This window comes from Lepisosteus oculatus, chromosome 8 (assembly GCF_040954835.1).
Source record: "Lepisosteus oculatus isolate fLepOcu1 chromosome 8, fLepOcu1.hap2, whole genome shotgun sequence".
Lineage (NCBI taxonomy): Eukaryota > Metazoa > Chordata > Actinopteri > Semionotiformes > Lepisosteidae > Lepisosteus > Lepisosteus oculatus.
Genome location: NC_090703.1, coordinates 37,551,916 through 37,566,746, shown reverse-complemented (window position 1 = coordinate 37,566,746; position 14,831 = coordinate 37,551,916). Strand labels below are relative to the sequence as shown.

General features: G+C 36.2%; 1 protein-coding gene and 1 long non-coding RNA gene across 5 annotated transcripts in view; one reads left to right on the top strand and one right to left on the bottom strand.

The window, feature by feature from the left end:
* Positions 1 to 14,831, bottom strand: part of slc16a2 (solute carrier family 16 member 2) — a 56,772-nt gene that overhangs the window by 40,248 nt on the left and 1,693 nt on the right. The gene's annotated exons all lie outside the window — the stretch shown is intronic.
* LOC107077832 (uncharacterized) lies at positions 2,626 to 8,298 on the top strand. The gene is made up of 3 exons (XR_001478814.2): positions 2,626 to 2,915; positions 4,187 to 4,266; positions 8,086 to 8,298. It is a non-coding gene; the product is annotated as an uncharacterized lncRNA (long non-coding RNA).

The following is a 14,831-nucleotide window of genomic DNA, read 5'->3' as shown; positions in this document are numbered from 1 at the left end:
TTCAGAATATTTGAATCAGGTCCCATTGTGAGTCTTATCAGTTCAGGTCTACAGAGATTTGACCTATCAATGCACAATATTCCTTTAAGCCGGGAATGTACCTGGTCACTCTTTTTTTACTGATTCTGGAGCAGAAATATATTTTTTGTAAGTTATCTATTATCAGCATGGTGATCGAAATTGAACACAATATTCTACAGAAGGTTTTACTTGTGCATTGTACAGGTTTAAAGGGGGAACTGCAGTCCCAATTTCTCAGACTACTTATTCAATATTGGTAATAAAATAAATTAATTGATGGTAGTTTAGAAATGATAAATTAAGCACAAACTTTGTGAAAGCACTGTATAGCCCATGTTTACAGGAGCGCCCCTTCCTGCTCACTAGTCATTGGTAATGACTAATGTAATGAGATGTACAGTATGAGCAAACAAGTAAAGGTTCTGAACCAGACATTTCACCACAAAAATGTTCCAAAGTGATTTACTTGCAGAGTTAGATTGTTGGCAAAACCATCTCGAAGTCGAGAGCAATATTTGTACTGGATTAAGAGATGACCAAATTCATTGAGAAATGTATTCACGAGCATGTTAGGGCCTCTTCACCTCACCAGAAGTTTGGCTGCCTCATTCTGAATCGCAAACGTTTTACAGGTTAGTCCGTACATTTTACTTTGTGGTTTGAAGTGCACTCTTTCTATTCTTTCTAACCACAAAATATAAAAATAGCATTGCATTTCCCCATTACGTTTCCCTTGATATACATTTTTAACTTTTAACTATAACCTATCATTATCATACGTCCCTACATTCCCTAGAGAAGTGTTAAAATAAATACCAAAGTCTTTTTAATAACTATCTTTTTTAAATTGTGATATCTAATATCTGATCTTTCAATTCATTGTACTCCTGTTGTTTATCTGGAAGTTGTGCTTTTTTAATCACCCTGTAAAAAGTGCTTCTTTTGTGTAGCTGAATTATTAAATCATCCGGGATACTGTTTTCTTTTCTGTGTGTCAAGTAAGATTATATTCAAAGTGCTGCCTGGAATGTCTACTGAGTTTATACACTGTAAATCCCATTTGATGTCTTTTAAACTCTTTCTTCTTCCTACATAGTCTACCTTCCAGAAATCATAAGCCTTCTATCACTACAGTTTCAAAGTATACTTCAAAGCATGTCAAATTATGATCACAGCATTCTAACAGTTCAGTACTCTCCTCTTTGAATTTAATGGTGTGCATTTATTAAAGTGTTTACAATGACTATAGGCCAAAAAGAATGTAGGCCAAGAAAGAACCTAAGACCACAAGAACTGTTTCAAACAAGAAGCAGAAATTTGGATCATCTTGCCCGTTTGTTACTTTAGTAGCACATCTTGTATTTTTCCAGCCATTTCCTCTTTTCATAAAATGGCTTTCATTTTCAGTACAAACAGCAAGGGGTTCTTTTAAAAACCTCTTTGCAATCTATACTGCAATTTACAAAGGTTTACAAAATACATCAGTACTATCTGAGGTTGAAGAGATTGATTGGCATAATTATTTAAAGTAGTTCAGGTGGGTAGCTGCATCAGCATGCGTAGGCTGCAAAGGAACAAGTAATAGGTTTATTCCATGCTGAAAAAAGAAGAATGAGAACACAACGTTTCGGCCGTGGAGCCTTCTTCAGGTGAGGAAGAAGTCACCTGAAGAAGGCTCCACGGCCGAAACGTTGTGTTCTCATTCTTCTTTTTTCAGCATGGAATAAACCTATTACTTGTTCCATAATTATTTAAATGCTTCTATAATACTTATTTTACAATAAAGTTAATAAACTGAAATTTAATATTAACATCATTAAACGCAATATTCCTTTACAATAACCTTTCACCTTTTGATTCTGAGGAGTAATTTGATTTGATCTATAAGAAAAAGATGAAACCACCATCAATGATTTGGTTAAGAGTAGGGCAAACATGTTAGTGTCAGATTATTATACTGAGCATTATTTGCTCCTTAATATTATTCTGAGACAGGTTTGCACATGGTTTCAGCGAGTTCAGCACTAGTTGCAGTGATCAGGACAATGTGTGTCATATGAACTCATGAACATTTCCTCATGAAGAGATATTGGGGGTAGCAAAGCAGGTGCATTTTGAAAGAGCTTTCTCAAAAAGGCCTGATCTCAATCCAGTCATCACAGCAAGCCATGGTACACACTAAGTGTACACTGAGCAGAACTAAAGTTTACAGAACAAAATATCCAAAAGTGAAAGTATAAATCTCTGACTAAACAAGGAAAAGTATGGATGCAAACGTCAATGAAAGACACAGGTTTATAACAATGTATTGTTATGGGAAAGGTGACTTCGGCACTATCTTATTCTCTCGGGGGGTTTTGTGATTATTTTGCTTTAGCAAAACGTGTAAAATATTTTTTTCCATCTCACAAAATGTGGTGTCCCCAGATCTCTAGGTTACATGGACTTCTTGCTGTAAAGATCTCATACAGTACGTGTTGTGGTGCAATGCGGGGAGCGTCTGGTGTGGGAGGGTGGAGCCCCAGATTAAGGGAGAAGCGTTGCCGCGGAAACCACACCTGACGTGAATATGTGAATAAAAGGCAGGTGTAGAAGTGGTTTAAAACTAGCCTGAATAGGTTCTGGAAAAAGGGGGAAAGATTTTGTAGGACTGTAGTGTTGCTGTGGCTGTAGTGGAGAGAGGACGAATGCAGAGGCTTCGCGGTGAGAGAGTCGGGCTGAAGCATGACAGTAGCGGCTGTGAGATCTGAGACGCTACTACTTGGGGCGCTGTTAGAAGAGCGTGTCGCCGCGTATGAGTGAACAAAGACTTGATAACCAGCTGTAGTAACCCCGTGAGGGGGTGAAGAAGAACGACGATTACGGAGAGGATTGAGAGGGGAATAGCCTGCGAGGTAAAGAGTGAAAACGTCAACCTGCGAAGGCACTGACAGAAGAAACGGTGCTTTATGAGATCATCGAAAGATTTAAAGGGACAGCATACTACTAGGGTGTGAGAGCAAGTCTGTCGTGCCCGCTGTAGCAGCGAGTTACGAGTTGATTAATGAGTTAGTATGTGGGCCAGAGTGGGTTGTGTGGTAGATGGATGCATGGTGTAACACAGTGGTGTCGGGAGAGGACATCAAGGCTGGAGGTGGACCTGGGAGTCTGAGGCACTGGTTGTGCGTGTCCTAATGGAGTAGGAGCAGGAGGCTCTGTGTTGGTGTTTGGGAACAGGAGATTCCTATTTTGAGGACAATGGGATGAACTTGTGACTATGAAGGCAAAGGGCCCAGACGTAACGGAATATGGAGTTGTGTATCCTGTTACCCCGAATTTGATCACCACTCAGAGGAGTGTGTGTAAGATAAAGAAAAGGAACCCAAAATAGTTTATAAAGGGGTGTGACAAGGAAGAATGAGAGCCTGACCACACCCAATATGGTATCTGCTACTCCCATGGCACCACAGTGTATAGAGCTATCCATCCACAGGACCTATTCTGGTCACCGGTCACATCCTACCAGGGCCTATTTTCCCAGAAGCCTAATTAACTTGGCCTAATTAAATTACTGGTAGGTACCAGCAGGTCTTTGGACTGTAGGAGGAAATGCCCAACAGGGGGAGGACATACAAGCTCCACAAAGATAGCACCCCAGGAACAGTGAGGCAAGGAGCCACACTGCTACACATAGTAGGGGACCTATGTAATCAATTAAGCCACTTCTACATTAATCTAAAGACATGCATTCTTTATTTATGTGTATCAAGTAAAATACCCTTAATTTTAATTGGACAACTTTCATGAATTGCAAATGGAACAGTTAAAGTTCCACATGGTTTAATATTATCTGTGTATATATACCTGTATAAAATCAGATGGAACAGAGATACTGCTGTAGGAACACCAATAATTGAATAAAGACTATTATTTTAAAAAGGAATAAAGTAAACCTTTCTTTCAGTTTAATAAACTGTAAAATTACTATTGCACACTAATGTAACATGGTTACTACAAACAAATATGAAAATATACCAAATAAAGCAAGCTTATGTAAATAATACATAAGTGGAGTACAGGAATGTTTTGGCTTGTTTTGCTCTGGATTGGCAAATCCTTGTCATACATACTGTAGTTGATTTGTCTCCTGTGCTTTGACCCATTCCTTTTGCTATTTTTTTTTAAGCTGGACACTTCATCTTCAAGGTGCAGTGATGATCTCTCTTCCATATTGTTGCAGGATCCAGAAAACATTTGAGCAATCAGGTTTTTATTTCCTTTTATAACTGATGGACACCAAATTACTGTAGCCAACAGTTTCTTAAAGGTTGTGCCAACGAATCAAGCAGTAGATTTCTCTTCTCGACTCAAAAATAATGAGTTCAACACAAACTAACTTCTTCTGACACCTAACAGCCACTATACAAATGATTGTCTTACAAATTTCTCTTAAAAACCCATTAACCTGCACAAAGCCGTCTTCACTACAGTGAAGAAGCCTGCCTTAGTGATCTGCATAATTGAACTTCCTTCTTACTTTTAAGATCATGTGATCAAAATGCATTGGAAGGGATGTCACAAAAGTAATTTAAAAAAATGAAACCATTATGTCTTTTTAAAAAGCAAATAAAAGCAAATATTTTTTCTAGCTGTAAAAATAGTGATTTAAAAACATCCACAAAAGCACTTAAAAGACATTTGCATTGTCGTTAACTCATCTGCTCTGTTGTCATGTTTTGTAGTGTTCACCCATTTTGTTTATCATGTTAATCAGTGTATCATAAACTGCAATGATGTTCTTATTTTGTGTTCAGCACGATTTTCTATTCAGTACTCTTGAGGTAACAATGGATCTTAATGGGCAATATTCTTAATCTTGGGAACAACTTTCCTTATGCAAAATTTCTAAAGAGTTATTGGAAAAACAAACCACTTTCTTTTGACAGGCTATTCCCTCTAAGATCAGGTCATTAACTTAATGTACTTCCCTTCATTTTGCACTAAGATTCTATGATTCTAAGTTCATCTATTTGATAGTCATGCTGAATCCTGGAAAAACCATATTTTTATAGAACTAACCCAAATGTGTACAGTACGTCTCTCTCAGGTCAGTGACATAGAAATGATTACCACTAGGGGGCACTAATTTAGCAAGGTTTTCATCAACATACTGTATGACTGACCTCGAAGATCATTACATCAAATGCACAGGACATGAATGGCCTTTATAGGAGCACATGTAAAGCAGCCTTTTCTATTTATTTTGAAGACTTGAACATTATATTTCTTGACCAGTTGCTGCAGTTTTTTTTATTTCCAATTTTAACTTCCTGATTCTATTTTTTCTATGATAAAATAATTAATTCTTATTTAATCTGTTGTAAATAAAAATGCTACACAAAAATAAAGTAAAAGAAAGTAGGTTTTCAGAATGACCTGTGCTGCAAAGTGCCTCCCTGGCTTCAGACACAATATGAATTTTTGAGAAATAAAGATACTAGGTGGTAAGTACTCTAGTAGTGCTTAAACACGTACACACTAACAAAGGTCACCCTTGACGACGCCTACCAAAAATGGCAGAAGAGATTCCCTTTTTATAGCCCTCTTGAGGCGATGCTAAAAGATGACATGAGCGTTCTCAATAATGACAAGAGTCCCCTATCAAAAGAGATTATGCATTTATTATCTACAGTATTAGAGTTTCTTGGTACTCTTTTATCCCACTGGGTCTTCCTATTTTTCCAGATTTTTTCCTAATTTGTTTTCCCACAAATGTCAGCTTCCCCCAACACTCACAACTGCCAGACCCCACCCAAATAGTCCTTCCATTTTAATTGAATTTAAAAAGTTATTCCACAGACTAAAAAAATACTTTGCATGTGCACTGTCTGACCCAGTTACCAGAGTCTAGCTTTATGGCATTATAAACAAAAAGAAAATCATAAAGGATATCCTATATGCTCCATATGAGTAGATTTTCTGCAGTCCCTTATTCCTGTTCCAATTTAGACTTGAATTTCAGAAGGTAATCTACAAAAGTGCAAGTAGTTCTACTGCATACTCGGTAGCTTTTTACTAATAATGACCATTTTTTAGGGTTTTCACATGTACAGTTACTATATCATGACTGTGTGGGTGTTCTTGGATGAGACAGAAAGCCAGACCTTGAATATACAATAGCTGTATGTGTAACAAGTGACACCTGCAGCTGGTATAAATACAGGAACAGACGTCCATGTTTTCCTTTCCAGAACATTTGTAATATCCAGTTGGTCACAAAAGTTCAAAGCTGCTGTGGTTAATCTGCCTTCAGCTAACTCTGTCCAGGTCCCTATCCTCTCATCTATAGATGTCTAGGCCACAGGCTTTGAAGATTTGCTTTTACAATGTTGTTGTAGTGCTTGCATGTTCTTCCTTGTGGTCTATTCACTTGTACAGTATGCTGGCTATAGAGTACACCTTTGTGGATTGTGGTTTCTTCCATCATTAATACACAGCCCAGCAATGAAAGGCAGGCTTTCACCACCACATTTTCTATACTTTTGATGCATAACATCTCGCAAGTATATGTAAACTGGATATTTTTCTTGCTACTTGATGTGGCAGATGAATCGCAAGCAGTGCTGGTGAAACTATTACAGACGTTTCAGGAGACTTCAATAATTCATACTATAGGAAAGGCTAAAAACAAGAGCAGACCATTCAGTCCATCTCCAGTAACTCATTTGATATGTAGTAGATTATTGATCATGGGTCTCAAACACAGTTCCTGGAGTGCCCTGTGTTTTTGTCCCAATCTGAGCCATCAATTAAACAATTAACCTACTTACATTCTAAACTAGACACTTATAGTATTTTTGTTAAGATCCTTGACAGTTTATTAAGCAGGAAATTCACTTAATTACATGTACAATTACCTATGAATCATTTCAGAGTCTGGTCAGAGGCATCAAAATGATGTGCTGTAGCTAATTAAATAATTTGACCAACTATGTAACTGAGAACCCAAATGAACAGGCACCAGACCCTTCAGGACTCAGGGATCTGGGTTTGAGACGCCAGTTATTGATCCAAGGATCTCATAGCTAATGAGTTAGCTATAAGTCAGGGCAGTGGTCTTAGTGTTCAAGTTCGTAATCACAAGCAAATTAATTTCAGTTTTCCATTTGGGGCATATTTACAATTTAGCTTTCAAATCTTAAAAGGTCAAATGAGATTTGTAATGGGTATCAACCCTGTACCAGTTACTGAGTTTCAGAAATGCCTCCATTCTCATTCAGGTGAAATGATATGTAACCAATTGGACCTATTTGTCATAGTTTGATCAAATAATAGATAATTAGTCAGAAATAACAGCCAGCAAGCTGAAGAGAGGTTGCATAAAGTTCTGGGTGCTGAAGTTGTTGAAAATAGTACCCCTGAAGTAGGGTTTTCTTGACACTTGGGACTGACCGAAGAAACAAGTTAAAAGAAAGTCTAATTAAACAAGTAGGTCAATTGAACTGATCATTAACACCTAAGGTTTAGAGAGAGCTCAGCCAGAGTGTAAAGCAACAAACAGTGTTCATCCAGAACCAGAACCACTCAGCAAATGGCTTCCACAGCATGTCAAAGTAACATGTTCCATATTCCCACAACACACAACATAAAGCACTGCCTTCTGTCCTCAGTTGATGCATTTCATTTGATGCATTTCAATTGCTTCCTCTTATGTCTTCTGATTTATGTTTTACTGTTTATTCTGAAAAAGTCTCCTGTGTTGCTCTTGTCAATGATCCATGTCCATATTTATATCTCAGATATCTCATATCATCAGATCTCATCTGATGATCTACAGTACATCCATACAATATTAAAAACAACAACACGACCTTTGCTGAAAGCCTGACTCCTTTCTCACTCCACAATTAAAGCTGCAAGCAATGAACTGGCCTTAGTAATGTGCTATGTAATACCATCAATGATGGTGGTGGCTTACACCATAAACTGCTGGAAGATTTGAGCAGGTACCATCAATAGAGACCACAGACAGGGTCAGCATGGTTCTTCATTTAAACAGGAGAAATCATTTTTGTGTTTTTTCAGGCTTGTGATGACACCAAACCAGAGCAAACTGGCTGGTGACGTATTGAATGTCTTCTAGGAAGTGAGTCATCAGCAAACAGCAGATCCCTGACCAGGAGTCCGAACATCATGGCAAGAGCTTTCAAGTGCCTCAGGCTGAAAAGCCTCCATCTGTGCAAAACATAACAATACACTGCAATAACAGCATCAGTAAATTTCCTGTAAACTGCCCAATGCATAGCAAATTAACTGATAGGTACTGTAGTTTGCTCATATGAAAATTTAGGCCCACTATTTTTGGGTAGCTTCAAGACTTCCTTCCACCTCTGGAACTTCAAAAATCCAATCTGCGGAATACATCATTCAGGATCTTTGGATAATTAAGAAGAAATACTTCAACTGTGAAGAGATCTCTATATTTCACTTAAAGTGTCATTACCTATATGATTATTCTCCCTGAGTAGATACAATATAATTTCTCCATACATCCAATAGAGTTGTAATATACACAAGGAGAAGCAAGAATTTATGGAAGATACTGATGATCTTTAGCCTGAATTGGAGCGAGGCTTTATGATTGTACATTGTAAATAACCATTCTACAAAAACTTTCAAAAGACGTTTTTTAGAAATTATTTAAACCGCCTTTATTCATCTACGTTTAATCTGAATCATGAATACTAATTTTATAAGGTACTCATTATGTATGCACCACAAAACTATTTTTTGTATCTTATAATTCTGACTATCTAATAAATGCTGCGATCTAATCATGCTTTGATAATGTTAATGTACTTTGCTGTGCATAACTGAAGTCTGAAACCACAGTCCATGGAATCTTTCATACACAGAGTACAAATGTATCAGAGCCTTGTCAAAATAACCATTCAAATCAGTGTCAGAATACACAGCCAATGTGTGAAATGGCTATGTAATTTCACATTATAAAGGGTAAAAACAAAAAGGAAGAGCTATTACCAGAAAAAAATACCAGACTTCTGTTTTTTTCTAGGTTTCCTTAATTTTATGAAATGACTGAAGATGTTGAGATCTTCAAAATTTCCTTGACTTCCTTCAGTATGCTCATCACTCAGTGCTGTTGACCCTGTACAGTATATCCAACTCACAATGAAAAACACTTTAAAAAGAGTATTGAATACAAGATGCAAGATGGTCTATTTCATGTGAAAAAAACGTGAAAATGGATTTTCTTGACCGCTCTGTAATGTCCATTTAACTGTGTATGATGAATTTACAGGGGATTTACAGGGGTTGATGGTGAAATGACTTTTTAATACGAACTTTTGAATCCTAATTCCACAGAATCCTTCCTGAGGATGTACTCCAAGAAGACCTAGCAGTTGATCTTTTCAAAGACGTAGGTCTAAAATCCCTTTTTAGTAGGCCTCCTCGGTATTCTAACTTCAGTTCATTTTCTGTGGCCAATGGAAAATACAAGTGTTCAGAAACATATTCATTGTTTCTTCTCCATCCTTCTCCAAGGTAGTATTCTGAATAATAAAAAGGCTGGATAACCATCATCGGTTTCTAGGCAATGTGCTTTAAAAGCTATAAATAAATACTTTTAAGGCTATAAAATTGTTTTTTACAATTTGGCAGATTAATCATTATTGTATGTGCATAGTGTTATTCAAATAAAAACATGTGAGTTCTTTAGAACTCCCCTGATGAGTATCAGTCAATATAATCTAACTTTGTATAGTATCTATCAAGAAAAAAGCACAAATTGGTAAACACAAAATTTAATTAATAGAAATTGCTTGAATAAAGTGGGATAGTATTCAACAGGCTTGTCAGAAGATGTTCAGAAAATGACCATGAGTTAGACTATGCACCTCAGACTAAATTTGTACATTTTGTGTGCCACTGAATTTTTTTCAGTGACTGAAGCACAAAAAGCCTCAATGGGTAATGAAAACTTCAAACAGACTGCTGAAGTATGTATTCCTTGCTTTTAGAACTGCTTAACTTTCATTTCCTTCCTCAACATCAGGGCACAAATATTTGAGTCAAAAATGTTCAGTAAAATCAGCCTTTAAAAAGTGTAATACGTACTTCCATGCCAGTCCCTCTCATTTACAAAGATTCTCATAGAGGTCTTTCTCTGATAATGTTTTACTTACAATTCTTTTCCTCAAACTGTTTTGAAATTGATATTGTGGAAACAACTGAGTAAACCTTGGATTTATTTAATGGTTTTCTTTCCCAAATATTAAGAGAGAACAAAGCCTTAAAAAGGCTGTTCTGAGCCGCAATAATATTTTCGGTAATACAGCTTCTAGAAGCTTTGACCCATATTTCACATAGTAGGAGCTCAATCATAATCCCTTTTGAATGATTAAACGTCGAAGTCCCCCATTCCAGAGGCCTAACTAGAGCTCTGCATTAAAAATTCATAAAACACCGACTACTTTTGAACTGAGAAAATGCGTCATTCGTAAGCCTGTGTGTTCTGCTGTTTTTTTGCGATGTTGTTTTACCCCACACACACTGGATCAAGTCTGTACTGGCAGTTAATTTAAAACCTCTTAAAAAAACAGTGGGGGTATGCTGCAAGTTTAAATGAACAAACAAAACATATTAAAAAATCTGACAGAAAAATATCAGTGCCATCACCTGCAGCTGTATACATTGTGGCCAAGAAATTAAGAGAATGACAAAAGCCTACACTGGTTCTGCATGTACAGTATGTGCACACTGTGCGGTGCCTGTTTGCTTGTTTTCTCACATTAGAAATAGTGAACAAGTCAGATTTCAAGGTCACGAATAGAAAAAATGATCAACATTTCCACTACCTTTTTGTTTACAATATTGTATTCTAGAAAGCCATTTACAGGTCTAATGAATATGCAGATGTCTCAATAAATCAAGCACGTCACCACTGAGTGACATCATTAGAATACTTCTCTGTTTACATTGTCTCATTCGAGGGATGGCACTGGTCCAAGGTATAGCAAATATTTGAAACAAAACCACAATAGCAGTTTTTACACAAACAAAACATTGTTCATGGGTTTCCCCTCTAGGAAAGGAAAGCACCACAAGAAGGAAAAAAATGGTTTCTTTCAATTTTTCAGTTGGCAACCGTCAGTTCAACAAATTTATTTAACCACACTTCTACACTCATATCCTCGAATGCACACGTTGATAACACCAGCATCAACAGCTACTCTGGAACTTTTGCTGACCACAGAAAACACAGGAAATTAGATTCTAGGATTGAACTTCTCTCGCAAGCATGATACACATGACTTTAGTTTCCCAGACAGAACTGCTTGAAGCAATACATGAAGTCTTTCCACACTGCAGCCTTTACTGGAATAATTCACAAAAGTGTCATGGAAGACAAAAGCATACCTGAAAGCTGACCTGTATGACTAATATAAACATCTTAAAATTGAATAACAATTTGACCTTTAAGAACATGAGTGACAACCATCTGGGTATAATACATAACAAGCCAAAGAAAGAGCAACAAACAGAACGGAAGAAACAACATGCAACAAGATGCTGATAACTAGGCAAATGTCCTGAGTTACACACCTTGTTTGCAGGAATGACTTAGTTCCCCAGAAGGCACCACTGACCATAAAAATGTATTACATGATGAAATATACAACTGACTTTATCACAATAAAACACTGTTCCAAACAAGACAATTATGAAAATTATAATACATACGTTTTACACTTTACTATATTTAAGAAAACCTGGACCTGAAAGTATGTCCGTAAATTATTTTAAACAATTCCTGTACAGTAAGCCCTTCGTTTAACAGACAGTAGATGTTGTCTGTTAAATATGAAAAGGAGAATTTTGGCTATAAGATCAGAAATCTGGACCTCCCTCTCAACAAAGGACAAAGTTAGTCCAGGCAATAGACTTGGTTATTCTTATGAAATAGGACAAAACAGAAGAAATAAAAATAAAAAAGGACTTGTTAAACACATTTAATGTAAAACATTGTTAAAGTGCATGTACTGAACTGTGAATGCATCATGGTTTGAAATTGAATAAAAGAGTGTATACAACATGACAAAAAACACAATTACAGTAATGTACACTTAAATGATACGTAAATAAATTCAGTAAAATACAACAATAATAAAATATTAATAAATAACACCTTCAAATAGGTATAAAATATAAATATGAATGGCACTCTACAGAGATTGGGCAACTGATATAGGGGTAGGCAAATTGCTTTTATCATTTACTAAAATGCTTACAAATTGTAACCCTTTGTAAAAAGCAGAAATAACATAAATACCACATAGGTTTACATTTCAAAACTAACAGTGATGCAGGGGAAGGGCAATTGCTTACGACAGGTATTATTTGTATTCCAAATGCTTCAGTAAATTATTATACATTGTATTTTCAAGGCATGAAAAGCGCTTTTATATTTATGATATAAAGACACAGGAATAGACTGTTGATTGCAATTGCTAAAAAATAAGTCAAAAGATCCAGAATATATGTATACAGTGTATATGTTTCTCATATAATTGTGTTTTACACTGTAAAAACACCATAAGTGGTTTAACGGACATTCAGAAATAACAGACACCACTTCTCACTTTTAGTCCTTTAAACCAAGGGTTTACTGTATTACAGTTCTACTATTCAGATTTTCTGTATAAAAATTAAAAAGCGACATAAGTTGGAAGCATCACCTAGACTGAGATGTTTAGAGACCAAATGTTGAAAATGCAGTGAAATGCTGAGTTTAAAATCTAAGAAAAACACATGCCCAAAGAATACTTTACCACTCCAGATAACTACACACATTGCAGTGATCTATATTATAATTATCTAATCTAACAAAGTCACATTGAATGGGGAAGGTATGATTCAGATTTGATCAGATTAATTTTAATGACTCCCCTTCTCTTTACATCCATTCATTTTCTAACCTCATCCAATTCAGCATCATGGGGGAGCTGGAGACTATCACAGCCACAAGGCAGGATACACCCTGGATGGGACACCAGTCTATCACAGTGCACTCAAGAGACACGCACATACTGTACTCGCACCAGGGCCACTTTTCTCAGAAGCCAATTAAGCTACCAGTATGTTTTTGGGTTGTAGGATACTATGCTTGATCTTAGCCAAAAGGCCAAGATGTTTTTGGACTGTGGGAGGAAACCAGAGCACCTGCAGGAAACCCACACAAACACAGGGAGAACATGCTAACTCTATGCAGATAGCACCCCAGGTCCAGAATTAAACCCAGGGCTTCAGCACTGCAAAGTAGGACTGATGCCCATTCATTTACAGATTTTCTTCCCCAGATTTCACTTGGTGTGGACACCTTTGGTTTATACTCTAGCCACTCTCCTTTCACTCCCTCATGCCTGTAGAAGACTCTGCAACTAGAATATTGTATTTTTCCATATTTCTTTTCCAATGAGGAATTAAGCTTACATGAAACAACTTAACATGACTCATACAAACAGGTAATAACCTCTTCCAAATTCAAGTCAAACTCATCTATAAAATTCCTTACATTTCAATGAGAACAGAAACCTCAAGATATTTATTTTTTATATAGATTCGTATTATATTTATTAATATAGTTTATGTTTATAAATGTTTTGTCTATGTATTTTTATTTAAAACCGATACATAGACAGCACAGTATTGAAAACAGAAGTTGTTTTATTCCCAATTGTTTTTTAACAGAGTTTTGTTTTGCCATTACTTGATGTTATGTTACGATTTTAGTATAACACTTGTTTGGATTATGTTTTTTAACCACAAGTAAGAAAATAATAAATATCTAGCAGTTGCTGTTCCTTTATACTCCATCTATGAAATACATTTTCCACATGATTAAGTTAACAATAAAAACATCAACATTATTATGCAGGTTAAGCTATATCTCATGATGTATAAATGTATAAATATCACAGATTATTTTTGTATATTATAGAGAATCAGAGTACAGAGATCAGAGTATGACAGATTTCATAGAGAAGCACAAGGAGCACAGCTGTTTCTGGTCATGGATATAAGTTACTTTCAGAACATAACACTACTTTTCAGAACAATATCACTGCTCGTTTTATCCTGCTACATGCAGGTGTTTGTTTTTCTGAAATATACAGTGTGTATTTTGCATACTCTTTTTTTTATTTGCATACTCATTTTGCACAGTAGTCTGATCTGGTTCAGGTTTAATTAACCACAAATTAATAGCATGAATTATGCATATATTAAATAGCTTTCACAACATACATGAAAAATAATTCCAAATGATGCCACAAGCATAAAACACTGTATCTAGCATCAGCTAATATATTATTGTCTATGGCAATGAAGCAGTTGAGAAATAAAACTAAACTTTTTGACAGTTTTAAACAACCAATTCAACATTATATTATACAAAGACAAATCATGTATTCTGTGTATTTCAGCGAGTCTGAGTTCTCCTCAGATTTTGCAAGATATTCAGTGGGACTACGCGATGTACAGTAGGGACTTTTAAAACCGATTTTGCACTTTACTGTGCGAAATTATACACTCTTTTATGACGTTAACGAGCTGCAAAAGAAAATAACTTTGGAGTGTCACTGTAAAGAACTACTCCTTTTCATGCACAGTACAAAGCGTGTGTTAATTCACGTTGTGTAATACTATAATGTGCATTTGAAAAACAGTCACCCTAGTAACAGCTCCTTGTACGTAACTCTGTTAGGTCTCTTTTGAGAAGAAGGGAACTAGCTACGTACGTTTGTCTC